This window comes from Balaenoptera borealis, assembly GCF_965194805.1.
Source record: "Balaenoptera borealis genome assembly, chromosome: 12".
NCBI classification, from domain to species: Eukaryota; Metazoa; Chordata; class Mammalia; order Artiodactyla; family Balaenopteridae; genus Balaenoptera; species Balaenoptera borealis.
The window spans coordinates 52,182,856-52,199,445 of NC_138869.1; the positions used below are offsets into that span (position 1 = coordinate 52,182,856).

At 45.8% G+C, this 16,590-nt stretch overlaps 1 protein-coding gene across 17 annotated transcripts in view; it reads right to left on the reverse strand.

Annotated features, from left to right (window-relative positions):
• The window catches only part of EXOG (exo/endonuclease G), a 58,627-nt gene that overhangs the window by 13,557 nt on the left and 28,480 nt on the right, over positions 1-16,590 (reverse strand). For 2 of the 17 annotated variants that reach the window (XM_082348712.1, XM_082348711.1), the window contains 5 exons: positions 15,170-15,283; positions 12,424-12,582; positions 11,300-11,686; positions 10,328-10,614; positions 411-8,821 (listed from right to left, as the gene is read on the reverse strand). The gene's annotated coding sequence lies outside the window, so the exon portion shown is untranslated. Of the gene's footprint in view, positions 1-410; positions 8,822-10,327; positions 10,615-11,299; positions 11,687-12,423; positions 12,583-15,169; positions 15,284-16,590 lie in introns of those variants that run through there. The other 15 variants (XM_082348715.1, XM_082348703.1, XM_082348707.1 and 12 more) reach the window with 15 other exon arrangements.

Below are 16,590 nucleotides of genomic sequence, written 5' to 3' on the forward strand. Positions count from 1 at the left end.
CATGGAGAAAAGGGAACCCTCCAAGCTACTGGTGGGAATGGCAACTGGTAACAGCCACTATAGAGAACAGTACGGAGGTTCCTTAAAAATCTACAAAAAGCTACCAGATGATCTGGCAATCCCACTCCTTGTGGTATATCCAGAGAAAACCCGTATTTGAAAAGACCCATGCACCCCAACATCCATTGCAGCAGTATTTACAATAGTGAAGACACAGAAGGAATCCTATGTTCATAGACAGATGAATGGATAAATAAGTTTTGGTATGTACAGACCATGGAGTATTATTCAGCCTTAAAAAGAATGAAATAATGCCACTTGCAGCAACACAGACGGACCTTGAGATGATCATATTGTTGCTGAAACTTCTCCTCTGGTCACCCATACCGAATAGGAAGGCGGAGACAGAGTGTTGTGTGAAGTAGAAAAGTGTAGCTTTTATTGCTTTGTCAGGCAAAGGAGGCCACAGCGGTCTAATGCCCTCAAGAGTCTGTGGCCCACCCTGGAGGGGGTAGTGAGTAGTTTTATAGTGTTCAAGAAGCAGGGCATGATCAGCTCATGGACAATTCTCAGATTGGTTGGCATCGAGGTGAAATTTCAAACTTCATTAACCTTCGGTTTTCATCCAGTCTAGGGTCTATGTTCTTGCTGTCAGTAGTTTTCAGCTGGAGGGGACTGCTTCCCATAAAAAGAACTCAGGAATGTGTGTCAGGCCTTTATATCTTTCAGGAAACTCTAAGTTGGGTGATTCTGCTACTTGGCAGAAGTATAGTCTAAATTCTTACCAGTTCCCCAGCCCATCTGCTATTGTTTGTTTCTACATCTTCACATTTCCCAATCACTGACTCTTGAGTCAGCGTTTTTCTTCAAAGAGAAGGACACAGGTGCTTGTACATGGTTTCAATCCCCCTTTTTCTTTGATATTCCTCAGTTGAGGAGGAATAGGTGCAGAACATGAAAGGGAATGTTTTAGATTGAGAGGTTAATCATAAACTTGGCAGAAGAACTGTCAGTCCATCTCTGTTTCAATTTTCCCCTTCTCTGTGGGAATGGGGTGACAACCACTCTGGTTACTTCCTGCTGATGTGGGGTGTAGTCCTGACTAATTGGGGGAATGGACACAGAGTTGGAAATAATCTCGAATTCGAAGCTTAGCATCAATATTTTGTATTAAGAAAATATTACCTCTCTGATTGCTTTGTCATAGCACCTAGACAAACATTTGAAAATTATTAGACATATTACAATGCAGATAATGGTTAAAATACACCTTTGTAGTATTTTTCAAAATAATCCTCCTATTTTAGATGGCAACCAGGAAAATAAGTTTTGGAGTGTTTCCTTTTTACAGATATTTAGTAACCAAGTAGGCTTTTGCTGGGAGGCTATAGCTTGAGCTGTCTCATTTGCTATTACTATTTTTAAAGTAGGAAAAAGGTTTCATAGTTACAAGAAGACCTTGAGAGGATAAGGTTGCAGTTGGCAGCTGCTATTAGATATTGTTTTGAAAATGGCTGATGGTGTCCTTAAGTCTGATAAAGTTTAGAGAACTCAAGTTTTCAGTAGTATAGGAACGTGTCTGAACCCACATCCATACTGGCCACCTAGTTCCATTTTGGACGTCTGAACCAGTTATTTCATTTTGATTTTTTTTAATGGCTAAAGCAGATGTACAATGCATGTTTAATAGACCCAAAACAGGCTGTTTTGGTTACCCTAAATTTCAAATTCAGTCATGTACAAGCCAGAATGATTTCCCCATACCTCAACATGTGAAAATTTCTTCCATCATTTTCCCTTTTTGACTGCAAATATTTCCATAAATGGCATTGATAATCAATATGTTTTTCCAACGTTGCCAGAGTGGTGGCCCAGTTGCCTGCTCTGGGTCCATATATGTCCCTCGGTCCTATGCCTTTTTTTTTTTTTTTTTTGCTTAGTTCTCCACGTTGGGGGAAAACTAATCAGATATCATGAACAGGCTCAGAGATATGTTAATGGGGAAATGCTTTGTAGGCTATACAGTTTATCACTTGTACTTAATTGTCACGCAAGCATTGTACATGTGCGCTTAGCAATACTCTTAAAACAAGCAGTGATACATGTCATGAATATTTATACTCTGTGACAACTTCACTAGAGAATTTTTTTTCATGCTGAACACTGGGGTCAAAAGTATGGTTAGAAGTAAAACAATAACTTTCTGTTTTGATAGGAAGACAAACATTTGATAAACAGTGCAGTTGAATTAGTTGGATGGTTCTTACGGGCCTGGTCCAGATTTTTATGTCAGCTGTCTTCCACTGCTGTTATCTTCTTTTCATCCTGGTGTGGGTGTCGTTTGGAGTTAGCAGTCTTTTCTATAGACATTCAAATGCAGAGGCCCTTCTTAAATGGGAAATATGAATTCGAGTCAATTCCCTTCAGTTTTGTGGTACATATTATAGTTAAGAGTATCTTTTAAGGGTCTTTTTATTTAGTTTGCTGACAGTCCTTTAAATAATGTCTTTTCCACTGTGCATAATCTCTTAGGTGTAGGTCACAGGGCATCTGAGATTGGCTTTAGAAACAAGCTTAGAATATTCTTTTACTAGTTCAATTAAACTTTATAATAAGGTAACATAGCAATAAGGAGCCATCTTGGACATAGATAATAAATACAAAGCCTCAATAAATATAAAACCTCAATATCCGCAAAGGTATACTATTGAAACATAATTTTTCTGTCTAGATTATCCTCACTTTTTACTAAGTCCAGCCAAATTAAGGCTTTGTTCAAAATAAGTCTGGTTTCAATATACATGGCCTGATTATTCATATAAATGTAATTGCTCATATAGGCTCATTTATATTGGCTGCACTGGAACCCTTCGTTAGGAATCAGAGATCAAACTTTTTTTTTTTTTAATTTTATTTATTTATTTATGGCTGTGTTGGGTCTTCGTTTCTGTGCGAGGGCTTTCTCTAGTTGTGGCAAGTGGGGGCCACTCTTCATCACGGTGCGCGGGTCTCTCACTATTGCGGCCTCTCTTGTTGCGGAGCACAGGCTCCAGACGCGCAGGCTCAGTAATTGTGGCTCATGGGCCTAGTTGCTCTGCGGCATGTGGGATCTTCCCAGACCAGGGCTCGAACCCGTGTCCCCTGCATTGGCAGGCAGATTCTCAACCACTGCGCCACCAGGGAAGCCCCCAGATCAAACTTTTAAAAGGCCTCTCAAGGCCAGGCTTGCCTGCAGATTCTGCCTGTGATATCTATAGATTGGGTAAATTTGTCTCTTCTCCAGGTCTAAAGAGTATCTAGATTCCTGCACATGCCAAGAGACAGTCTTTTCCATTCACCTGATAAGGCTGCTCAGAACCCAAGAGTCTCCAATTTCTGGAGGAACCAGGCAGAGAGAAAAAAATATTTTAATTTTACCTACAGGTGTAAATTACCAAATTATTGTAAATCGTAAGTAGCTTGAAGAAAAGGGCTTTTCTATACCTGAAAAACAAAGATTAGAAGCCAGCAGTATGTCAGACAATTCATAAAAACTATAATTATATTTAGCAGTTCATTTAATCCCCTATAATTTATTTTGTTGTTTGAGTCCAGTTTTTCCATTAGTTTTGTTGACCTTGCTTGATGATTGAGGATGATAGTGACAGTGATAATTTCAAGAAATTTGTGACATTTTTGTTAAGTCTTGTATGATTTGTCCAGTGAAGTGGGTGTCTTGATCACTGGAGATGGTAGACACTATATTCCAAGTGGGAAACACATTTTCTAACCTTTTCCTTTTCATTGTGAGCCATTCCCTGCAGCCAGAGAAATCTTTAACCCATCTAATAGAAAATGAGGTTTGTCAGGGAGCCGGGAAAAGCCAAGAGGGCATCTTGGATTTCCCATAGCCCTGATTTTTAAAAATTTACAGCTTTTGTTTATTCATTTTTAAATTCCCTGACTTAGGAGTAGACCATTTCCATGCTATAAGGGCAGCAGGACAGCAGATATCTGACAATGAGGGGATCAATGTTAACAACATAGAAAATTCTTTTCTCAGAGTACCTTTTTCACAACCCTTTTATCACTTTCCGGATTCATAATAATTTGTCCCTTATTTTTTTCCATCCAGAAACAACCAACTGTAGGACAAAATTTATTATCATCATTTTTTTCCTCAACAAAAATATCTGCAATCTTTATACCTTCTTTCACTGGCAATACATCTCCTACTTGCTTTACACACTGTAATGTTTCCCTTATCATTTTATTAGCTTTAATTACATATTATAATTTTTAACCCTTAAAAAAATGCTTGCACTTCCCTGGTGGCACAGTGGTTAAGAATCCACCTGCCAATGCAGGGGACACAGGTTTGAGCCCTGGTCCGGAAAGATCCCACATGCTGTGGAGCAACTAAGCCCGTGCACCACAACTACTGAGCCTGTGCTCTAGAGCCTGCGAGCCACAACTGCTGAAGCCCAGGTGCCCAGAGCCTGTGCTCCGCAACAAGAGAAGCCACTGCAATGAGAAGCTCACGCACCACAACGAAGAGTAGCCCCCACTCGCCGCAACAAGAGAAAGCCTGCACTCAGCAACAAAGACCCAATGCAGCCCCCCAAAAAATTAATTAATTAATTAAAAAAAAACCCAACCCTTAATCTCTAGTGAGAACCAAGAAGAAAGCAACTGAACTGTCTGTCATATTGGCATTCTCTGATTAGCAAACTTAGGAACATATTCTATAATCTCCAAAAACATGCATTTTCCCAAAGCACAATTTCTTTTCTCAAAGTGGCACAAGACATGTGTCTAATAAATGCAAACATCTTTAGTTTCCCTCTTGCAAGAAGACAAAAGTAGGTAAATTTAGATCTCATTTGTAAGCACTTACTTTTCTTTAAACCAATTAAATAGAGCTCATTTACAAATTAACCTCAGCAATATTATCCAAAGTCAAAGACACATACTGAGACATACATACAGACGGACAGAGATCTCATTGTTTCATCTTTTTATATTTCATCAGGCACTGTAATTAAACTTAGTTTATGAATAACAGAATACTCAAATTTACACATTTGATTTTAAAAGGCTTCTTTTTCTTCCCTCCTTTCCTGCCTCCCCTTGGCTTGAGGTTCTACTAATTAACCCAAGACTGAAGTCCCAGGCAAAGTGGGCTGTGTTTGTACTTCAAGGACATGATAAGAGTTAACCTCAAGTTTTCTCCTAAGAATATTTTTGTTCTCTCAGTGTTCTGAAAAAAAGTATTTTATCAAGCCAGCTTTCTCTAACTGCACATGCAAAATGGACCAGTTTTGGAATTTCAAGAGTTTCATCTCAACCAGTTTTCTCTGGAGTCTAAAGAATATTGTGACCACATGGTGTTTGTTAAATTATTTTTTCCTTATTTATAGGTTTATAATTATAGGTTGACCAGGCTGCCAAAATTTTCCCTAGTGGGCTGTCAGATGGAATCAAAGAAGCGCTTCCTACGTTGAGTCAAATTAAACACTTGCCAGCAAAACCAAAGGCAAACCAAATCCTTGTCGGGCAAACAGAAGCCACAAACAAACAAAAAAAACCAAACAGCCCAAGGCTCAAATTGGTTTCCAAGCTGCTACTTACAAACTGGATCTAAAAAATCCACCCCCCAAAAAAATAAATAAAATAAAAAATTTCCAAACGGCAACAGAAGGTTCCCCAAACGGACAAGGTTGAGGGTCCTTGGAGTGCACGCCGGGGGGCTTACCGAAGTGCTGGCAGAGGTGCTGCGACGTCCCAAACGCTACCTTGCTGCTTCCCCAAAATATCTTCTCAGAGCAGGAAGTCCGGACCGGTGTGGGCAGAAGGAGAGGGGGATGACCTCAAGGCAAAGGTGGCCTTGGCAGCTGCTAGGACAGCTTCTCTCCTGTCTTCCATCCCTGCCTCGGAGCTCCAACTACCGAGATGGCAGGCCGGGTATGATCAGGGCACAGCCCTACGGCAGGGGATCCCTGGCGATCCGGCCTCCAGAGGAGTCCTTCAACCCTCTGCTCTCTCGAAGGAGGCTGGTGTGGAGAGAAACCTCAGAGCGTCCGCTCAAACACAGGGGTGCCTCAAGGCCACCTGCACACAGGTCGATCCTGGATGAGCCCCCAAAATTCTATTGCCAAAACTCGGCGTCTGTTCACCAGTGCCAAATAGAAATGCAGAGACAGAGTTTTGGGTTAAGTAGAAAAGAATAGCTTTTACTGCTTTGCCAGGCAAACAGGGCCACAGCGGGCTAATGCCCTCAAGACTGGAGGGGGTGATTAGCTCGCGGACAATTCTCGGATTGGTTGGCATCAAGGCGAAGTTTCAAGCTTCATCAACCTTCTGGTTTCAACCAGTCTAGGGTCTGTGTTCTTGTGGTCAGCAGTTTTCATCTGGAGAGGGTCTGCTTTCTGTAAAAACAACTCAGGAATGTGTGTCAGGCCTTTATATCTTTCAGGGAACGGTGGGTTTCATGATTCTGCTATCTGGCAGAATTATAGTCTAAATTGTTACCAGTTCCTCAGCCAAACAGCTATTCTTTGTTTCTCTATTTCACATTTCCCAATCATTAACTCTTGAGTCAGCATTTTATTACAAAAGACAAGGACACAGGGGCACGGTTTCAATACTAACTGAAGTAAGTCAGACAAAGACAAGTATCATATGATATCACTGGATGAGGAATCTACAAATTGATACAAATGATCTAATTTACAAAACAGAAACACTCATAGACATAGAAAACAAATTTATGGTTACCAAAGGGGAAATGTGGCGCAAGGGATAAATGAGGAGGTTGGGACTAGCATATACACCCCAATATATATAAAATAGATGATAATCAACAAGGACCTTCTGTATAGCACAGGGAACTCTACTCAACACTCTTTAATAACCTATATGGGAAAGGAATCCGAAAAAGAACAGATATATGTCTATGTATAACAGAATCAAGTTGCCAAACACCTAAAAAAACACAACATTGTAAATCAACTGTACTCCAATAGAAAACAAAAATTAAAAAAAAAATGCCTACAATGTTCCCCTCAGGCCTCAGTGACCTGGGCTAGTGTCACATCCCTGGAGCCTGAGCAGGCTTGGGTCCCAAGGCTGGACTGTCATGGGGCTGAGGGAGCTGGGGAGGATCTGCCAGCAAATGAAGCCCCCCTTGGACCTGTAGTGCCTGGTCCCCTCTGCACAGGACCACAATCTCTAGATCCAGGCGGGCCCTCCTACAGCTAAAACAAGCCCAGTGCACCCAAAGGGTGGTGGACTCTCAGGGCTGGAAGAGCTTTGAAAAGTCACCTGGTCTCCACATCTCCTGCTGGGAAGGTTCCCACCTCCATCCTTCTTCCTTAGGGTCGCCCCACCTCTGGACAATAGCACCTTCAGCAAAGTGGTTTTCCAGGGGTTGGGATTTGCCCCAGGGGTGAAGGGTAAGGGGGATGAAGTAATGAGACACAACCCTTCGGGTGTTTGTTCTGGCACATTGCACTCTAATTTACAACCCAGGAATACACTGTTTAAAAAAAAACACAAGATTCTCAACATCACTAATTATTAGAGCAATGGAAATCAAAACTACAAAGAGATATATCACCTTTCACCAGTCAGAATGGCCATCATCAAAAAGTCTACAAACAACAGCAGTTGGAAAGGGTGTGGAGAAAAGGGAACCCTCCTAAGCTGCTGGTGGGAGTGGAAACTGGTAACAGCCACTATGGAGTACAGTATGGAAGTTTCTTTAAAAACTAAAAATAGAGCTACCAGATGATCCAGCAATCCCAGTGCTGGGCGAATATCCAGAGAAAACCATAATTCAAAAAGACCCACGCACCACAATGTTCACTGCAGCACTCTTTACAATAGCCAAAACACTAGCAACCAAAATGTCCATCGACAGATGAATGGATAAATAAGACGTGGTACATACAGACAATGGAACATTACTCAGCCATTAAAAAGAATGAAATAAGGCCATTTGCAGCAACACGGATGGACCTATAGATGATCATACTAACTGAAGTAAGTCACACAGGGAAAGACAAACATCACATGATATCACTTAGAGGTGGAATCCAAAAGTTGATACAAATGAACTAATTTACAAAACAGAAGCAGGCTCACAGACTTAGAAAACAAACTTATGGTTACCATAAGGGAAAGGTGGGGAAAAGGGATAAATGAGGAGGTTGGGATTAGCATATACACCCCAATATATATAAAATAATCAACAAGGACCTACTGTATAGCACAGGGAACTCTACTCAACACTCTGTAATAACCTAATATGGGAAAATAATCCAAAAAAGAATAGATATACATCTATGTATAACTGAATCAAGTTGTTGAATATCTAAAACAAACACAACATTGTAAATCAACTGTACTCCAATATAAAGTAAAAATTAAATTAAAAAAAAAAAAGAAATGCCTACTATATTCCTCTCTGGCCTCGGTGACCCGGGCTGGTGTCACATCAATGGAGCCTGAGCCAGCTTTGCTCTCATGGCTGGACTGTCCTGGGGCTGAGGAAGCTGGGGAGGATGCACCAGCAAATTAGCCCCCCTTGGACCTGTAGTGTCTGGTCCCCTCTGCATGGGATCACAATTTCTAGATCCAGGCGGGTCCTCCTACAGCTAAACAAAGCCTAGTGCAACCAAAGAATGGTGGACCCTCAGGGCTGTAAGAGCTTTGAAAAGTCACCTGGTCTCCACGTGTTCTGGTGGTGGGCTTCCCACCTCCAGCCTCCTTGCTTAGAGTCGCCCCGCCTCCAGACAACAGCACACTCAGCAAAGTGGTTTTGCAAGGGTTGGGATTTTACCTGGAGGTGAAAGGTAAGGGGGAGGAAGTAATGAGACACAACCCCCTTGGGTATTTCTTCTGGCACATTCCACTGTAATTTACAATCCCCAAACACAACTTTTGACTTTCCAAGGCTTTGGTTGCCCGAGTATCCAAGCTGGGCATGAAGAAATCCTGCCGCCTTGGGGCTTCCCGTAACAACAACTTTAAAACTGTTTCTCATGGGCACTTCATATTAACAAGGCCTGTGGGGCTGTAAATGACACCTGCCCTCTAGAAATGTCCTGGGGGAGGTAATCCAAAAAGAAGACTGTCACGAAGCCAATTTCAAGAGGTAACTTTCACTCACACTGTTTAAAAAAAAAGCACATGACAAGATGATCGACATCACTAATTATTATAGAAATGCAAGTTAAAGCTACAACGAGGTATCACCTTGCATCAGAGTGGCCATCATCAAAAAGTCTACAAACAATAAATGCTAGAGAGGATGTGGAGAAAAGGGAACCCTCCTACGCTGTTGGCGGGAATGTAAATTTGTTCAGCCAATGGAGAACAGTATGGAGATTCATCAAAAGCTAAAAAGAGTTGCCATATGATCCAGCAATTCCACTCCTGGGCATATATCCAGAAAAAACCATAATTTGAAAAGATACAGAGACTTCCCTGGCAGTCCAGTGGGTGAGACTCCGTGCTTCCACAGCAGGCAGCGTGGGTTTGATCCCTGGTCAGGGAACTAGGATCCCGCATGCCGCCTGGCGTGCCCCCCCAAAAAAAAAAACAAAGAAAAAAAAAAGATACATGCACCCCAATGTTCACTGTAGCTATTTACAATAGCTAAGACATGGAAGCAACCTAAATGACCATCTACCAATGAATGGATAAAGAAGATGTGGTACATAGAGACAATAGAATATTACTGAGCCATAAAAAAGAATGAAATAATGCCATTTGCAGCAACATGGATGGACCTAGAGATAATCATACTAAGTCAGACAGAGAAAGACAAATATCACATGATATCACTTATATGTGGAATCTTTAAAAATTGATATAAATGAACTAATTTACAAAACAGAAACAGACTCACAGACTTAGAAAATAAACTTATGGTTACCAAAGGGGAAAGGTGGAGAAAGGGATCAATGAGGAGGCTGGGATTAGCATATACACCCTAATGTATATAAAACAGATAATCAACCAGGACCTACTGTATAACACAGGAATTCTGCTCAATACTCTGTAATAACCTTAAAGGAAAAAGAATTTGAAAAAGAATAGGTACAGGTGTATGTATAACTGAATCACTTTGCTGTATACCTGAAACTAACAGAACATTGTTAATCAACTATACAGTGCTCCCATGTAAAGTAAGAATTAAAAGCAAAACAAAACCATGAGGACAGGGTTTAAGTGCGCTTTACTCAGCACTGTGGCCGGTCCCTCGCTCAGCGGCTGGCACGCGGCAGTGGCTCAGTAACCCTTTGTGGAGCCCGTGGAGGTGGGGGGAGGCTGGGGCACTCACCATAAGCAGTAAAGGGCCAGGCCTCCTCTCTGACACGCTCCAGGTCACTACTGCTTGGAATGGGCCAGTGCAGGAGCTCCTCACTGTTCTTGAAGCCAAAACTTGGATTCTGGGTGTGGGGACCCTTGTGTGGGTCTCTGTAGCTGCCTGAAGTGGCCTGGGAGGTGTCAGGCGCATCTGGAGGGAGGCAAGAGTGGGCCTTGCAGTCACCACACCGCCACAGCTGTCACCTGGCCACTCTGGGGTGAGGCTGGGGTCCAGGTTCCGTGAGGGACAGATGCCGGCTCCTGTGTCAGAAGGAAGGCATGCAGCTCAGGATCTCAGCCCTTGGCAGGGAGAGAGATGCTCCTGCACAGAGAGCAGCCCCAGAATGCTGGCACAAGAGACACCCCCTCAACCCAGCCGTTCACTGTCCACTGGGTACACCTGGATCCTCTCCTCCATTTGAATCCTTCCTGCCCTTCTGTCCTCTTAGGTCCCTGGCTCCTATTCTCACCCACAGTCCCACCTTCCACTCTTTGTTCTTCTGGAAGGACGTCACCTACATGAGATCCTCGCCTACATGGAGAGGCAGGTGCGGATTCACACACACGCACGCTCAAGGCACAGTAACCAGGGTCCGTGTTGGGGAGCGAGCAGGGCGTGACCACAGGGAGATGCCTGAAATCCTAAGAAGGAACCTCAGGCTTCCTGTCCCCACCGCCCTGGGCCAGGGGCCTCAGGACATTCCCAGGGACAGAGGCAGGCAGACAGGCCTGAGGTGGGGGCCGAGGGATTTGGTCCAGAAATGACACTCAAAGCCTGGCAGCTGCCAAGCTCTGTCTCAGGGGATCCTGGGGGGATCCCAGAGGGACCCCGGGGGCCCCCACCCAAGGCGCCACTCTCCTGTGGGTGTCCCAAGTCAGCCTGAAGGGCAGCGGACGGGGACGGGCCAAGCCCAAGCCCAAGCCCAAGCCCAAGCCCAGCACGTACAATCACCACTCCGACAAGCACTTCCTCCCAGGCCAGTTCACGGGGCTGGCATCCATGGGCAGCTGCCAGGCACCTGCTGCCGGAGAGAAAAGCCCCATCACCCCAGCGTTCGTGGAGGGAGGCGCCAGCTCGGATTCCAGAAAGGCGTGCAAGTCGAATCAGAGCCCCCTTCCCCGGGTGTGGGCTGACCGGCGGCGGTACGTCCTGCCCTCCCACCCCGCTGTCCTCCGGCCCGGCCTCTGTGGGGCTGAGCTTGCCTCCTGTATTTGCTCTTGGAGCTGTGTCTCCTGGGGACCGTCTGTCTGCCACTCACCCTCTTGGGCTGCACTCCCTCTTCCTGGACAGCCAGGGACCAGGCTGCTTCTGCCTGCAAGGCTATGGGAGGTGCTGCAAAGACAGAGAACGGGGAGGGCTTGACCAAGAGGAGAGGCCGGCTCGACAGAGATAATTGGGCCTCCTGTATCCTGTATCAATCCATCACATTTATAGTCTTCTCTCCAGACGGGAGACGAGGAAATGACAAAAGCCAATAAGGCCAATAAATAAAGGGTAATGGAATACCCAGTACGGGCAGCCCATCCCGAGCCCCAGAGCCAGGAGCAGGGCCGAGCCCTCCCCCGTGTCTGTCTTGACTTCAGCCACAGGCCCCAGGGACAGGTAACAGCCCCCATGGGGTTTTCAGCTGGAGCTCCAGCTGCGCAGGCCAAAAACCCTGGCATCATCCCTACCTCCTCTCTCTCACACACCCCACATCCAATCCAGCAGGAAATCCTGCCGGCTCTGCCTTCAACATATATCCCAAATCCGACCACTCCTCAACACCACCATTGCCATGCTGGTCTGAGCCACCAACGCCTCTTGCCTGGATTCTTACAAAGGCCTCCTGGTTGGTCCCTGGCCCAGACCGTTCTCAACACAGCAGCCAGTGGCGTCTATTAAAAGGCAAGTTGCACAGAACCCCCGAGTGGCCCCCATCACACTCAGAGAACAGCCTGAGCCCTCTGCAGCCCCTCAATGCACCCCGCTCCCCAGGGCCTGTCTGAGCCCGTCTACAACCCCGCTCTTACTCCACTTCAGCCACACCAGCTCCTTGCTGGCTCTTGCCCAGGCCGTGCACGCCTCACCTGAGGGCTTCAGCAGTGGCTGGTCCCTCTCTGACACAGTCTTCTCCCAGAGAGTGCATGGCTCCCCTCTTTCCTCGGATGTCACTTTCGCAATGAGGCAACAATGACCATCGTACTTTCTATCCTCTCCAGCCACTGTTTGTATACTTAGATCAGGTTCTGTAGGGTATAATTTACACGTAATAAATTCACCCTTTTTATTTTTAAGATCTTAGCCCTTGTTTCTTTCTTTCTTTTTTTTAATATTTATTCATTTTGCTGCGCTGGGTCTTAGTTGCCATGTGTGGGATCTTTAGTTGTGGCATGCGAACTCTTAGTTGCAGCATGTGGGATCTAGTTCCCTGACCAGAGATCAAATCTGGGCCCCTTGCATTGGGAGCTTGGAGTCTTAGCCACTGGACCACGAGGGAAGTCCCAAAATTCACCCTTTTTAAATGCACAGTGTGGTGAGTTTTGACAAATGTATAAGCAGTATAACCACCACCAAAATCAAGATATCAGATATTTCCATCACGTCCTCATGCTCCTTTACATTCAACCCCTTTCCCAACCCCAGTCCCTGGAATCCACTGAGGTGTTTTCTGTTCCTGTAGTTCTGTTTTCTGGAGCATTCATTTGAATGGAATAATACTGCATGTAGCCTTTGTGTCTGGCTGCTGTCACTTAGCATAATGCATTTGAGCCTCATCCATGTTGCTGCCTGTGTTGATTTGTTCCTTTTTATTGCTGAGAGGTACTCCATTAAATGGATGTACCATGGTTAGTTTTGCATTCAATAGTTGATGGACTGGACATTTGGGTTGTTTATAGTTTTTTGCCATCAGGAATAAAGCTGCCGCTATCAACATTGTGTACTTGTGTTTGTCTGATCATATGTTTTTATCTCTTGGGTAAATGCCTAGAAATTTAGTTTCAGGGGACAACTAATCAGTTTCATCTGATTAGTGTATGTTTAACTCTATAAGAAGTTGTCAAATATTTTCCAAAGTGGTTGTTCATCATTCATTCCCACCAGCAATGAGAGTTCCAGTTGCTCCATATCCATGCCAACATTTGGAATTGTCTTTTTTTTTTTCCTTTAATTTTAGCCAATTGCGTGGGTGTATCCTGTAATTTTAATCTGCATTTCCCTGATGACTAATGATGACAAATGATGTTGAGCATCTTTTCATGTGCTTATTAGCCATTCCTATATCCTCTTTGGTGAAATGTCTGCTATTGTTTTTAAGGAGCTCTAAAGAAATGCTTTATATATTAATACATATGTCACCATCTGAAGGAGCAAAACTCCCTGGGCAGTGTGACAACATTCCATCGCTCTGCATGGGCTTGCTGTACCATCTGGAGAAACTGACCTCACTGTTCTAGTCTCCCTTTTCTCATCTGTAAAATGGGCATGACAATACTTACCTCCTAGCGTAGTGTGAGGATTGTATAAACTAAAACACAAAAAATTTACAATAATCCCTAGTACACAGTAAGCACTTAATAAATATCCAGCATGATAATGATGAGCATGATTACCAGCCCCCATGTGACTTGTTCATGCCAATCCAATTTCCCTCTTCCAGAGCCCTGTGTTTTCATCTGTAAATGGTTAAGGACAATCTCTAAGTCCCTTCCACAGTAACATCCACTGGTTTCCTGAACTGCTCTCTGTTTACTGACACACCCCTCATAGGTCCTCCACCTAGGACCACCCCCCGATAGCCACCCACCCCCGGGACACTAGTTACACACACAATGCAGCAGAAAGCTCCCCGCAGCCCGTCCTTCCTGACGCGCAGAATGGACTAGGCCCCAGCTCCTCAGTCACCAATGAGAGGGACCATGAGAAGCTGGAAGGACCAGAGGGGACAGTGAAGACTGAGGAAGAGCTGGGAAGGGCAGATGGCACCAGGCAAGACCAAGGAAAGTGGGGAGGTAGTGTGGCCTTTCGGGGACCCCATCCCCTGCCCCGCAGTGGCCCCACATGCCCTCCTCTCCCTCCATGCCCTCTCCCTAGCTCAGCTCCAGAGCTCGGGGTGGACCAGGCCCTCCGTCAGCCCCATCCTCCCCGCACCTGACCTCTGGGGAAAGCTGGATCCCCAAGGGAGCCCCTCCCTGGGGGTGTGGGGCAGGGAGGACAGGAGTGTCGGGAAATCAGTCCACACAGACCTGGGCCTGGTGCCAGGGTGCCACAGGGAGTAGGAGGAGGTGATGAGAGAAGGGGGCTGGCCAGCAGGGCCCAGGCCACTGGCAGGACGGGCCACAGGTGGCGACTGGGGAGCTGAGGGACAGGGAGGCTGGGAGAGTGGAGGGCGTCACAGGGGCTGGGGGCCTGGGGGTTCTAGAAGCCCAGAGCAGGGAGACTAGCAGAGGCCAGAGGAATGGCTGGGTCGGGGGGCTGAAGCTCTGGCCTTCCCACCCCCAGTCCTCCACTTGCACTAAGCGGGCTCTTTACGCCCACTGTCAGCTCCTCGATTATGGGCAGCCCGCCCAGCCCTCGCCACCCACCTGCTGCAGAGCCCCCCGTGCCAATTTCTCTGCTCCTGTGCCCCAGCTGAAGACCACCTGGCCCCATGTGTCTCCTTCCCGCCAGCCCCAGCTGCTGCGTGACCACCCTCCTCCTCCTGTAGAGACTCTGACGTCTGCAGGATAAATAAAAACGGAGCAGTGGGGCCACAGCCTGGCCTGCGGGCCTGATGGCAGCGGGACTCCCCAGGCGCGAGTGACAGGAGGCCCCGGAGCCAAAGGGATCCCTTACCTCACTCCCTCACTCCTGCTAAGTGATGTCAGCCTACACACGGGACCAGCTGGGGAAACCGAGGCATCTGTCCATTCTTCCTTTAGCAAACATGTGCTGAACATCTCCCAGGTTCTGGAGTTAAAAAAATGAGCACAAACAGAGGAGGCCCATGCCCTCATGGAACTCAAGGTCATCCTGGGGAGACAGACATTAACCTCAAAATCCACAAACCAGGGCTCTTTATAATTACAAAACAGTGAGGGGGTGGGGTGGGACAAAGTACAACGAGTACGAATATCCAGGGGCGGCAACAGGGAAGACCTCTGATGAAGACATGGCATTTGTGTTGACTGAGGTGGGTGTTGCCAGGCAGAGAGAGGGAAGGGTCGCAGCCTGGTCCAGAAGGGAAAGATGGCCCACGTGGCTGGCATGGGAGTGAGGGGGAGCCAGGAGCGGAGTGTGGACGTGACCCAGGGGCACACAAAGAGGTGCCTTGTTGTACATGCTTTTTTATTATTTGCGGGGAGGGGCACGGTTGCCATCTGGGTTTGTACTTTAGAAAGATCCCACCTCTTGCTATGAGGGAAAGATCTGTGGGGCATAAGAATAGATGAGGGGAAACAGGTCAGGTGGTCTCTGTAGGGAGAGATGACGGGGCTTGGACTAGGATGGGGACAGTGGAGGGTGAGAAACTTGGGAGCAATTTTGGATGCAAAATTGGGGGACAGAGCACCCAAGAGTGGGTGGAGGCACCTCTGGTCTCTGACTAGGACAAGGAAGGTGCCACGAGAGTCAAGAGGCCTCCTCAAGGCCACCTCCTTGGCTGGCCCTCAGGCCTCCTACATGTGGCCCAAAGAGTACTTGGCAAGCAGGATGGATGATTCATTGGGGACCTATTCTATTTAATAATTAATTCTCCACTATGGAGAAGAGTATGAAGGCTCCTTTAAAAACTAAAAATACAGCTACCATATGATCCAGCAATCCCACTCCTGGGCATATATCCAGAGAAAACTCTAATTCGAAAAGATACATGCACCCCAATGTTCAATGCAACACTATTCACAATAGCCAAGATATGGAAGCAACCTAAATGCCCCTCAACAGATGAATGGATAAAGAAGATGTGGTACATACAGACAATGGAATACTACTCAGCCATAAAAAAGAACAAAATAATGCCATTTGCAGTAACATGGATGCAACTAGAGATTATCATACTAAGTTAAGTCAGACAGAGAAACATACCATATGATATCACTTATATGTGGAATCTAAAATATGACACAGATGAACCTACGAAACAGAAACAGAATCATGGACATAGAGAATAGACCTGTGGTTGCCAAGGGGGAGGGGGTTGGGGGAGGGATGGAGTGGGAGGTTGGGGTTAGCAGACGTAAGCTATTATATATAGAATGGATAAACAACAAGGTCTA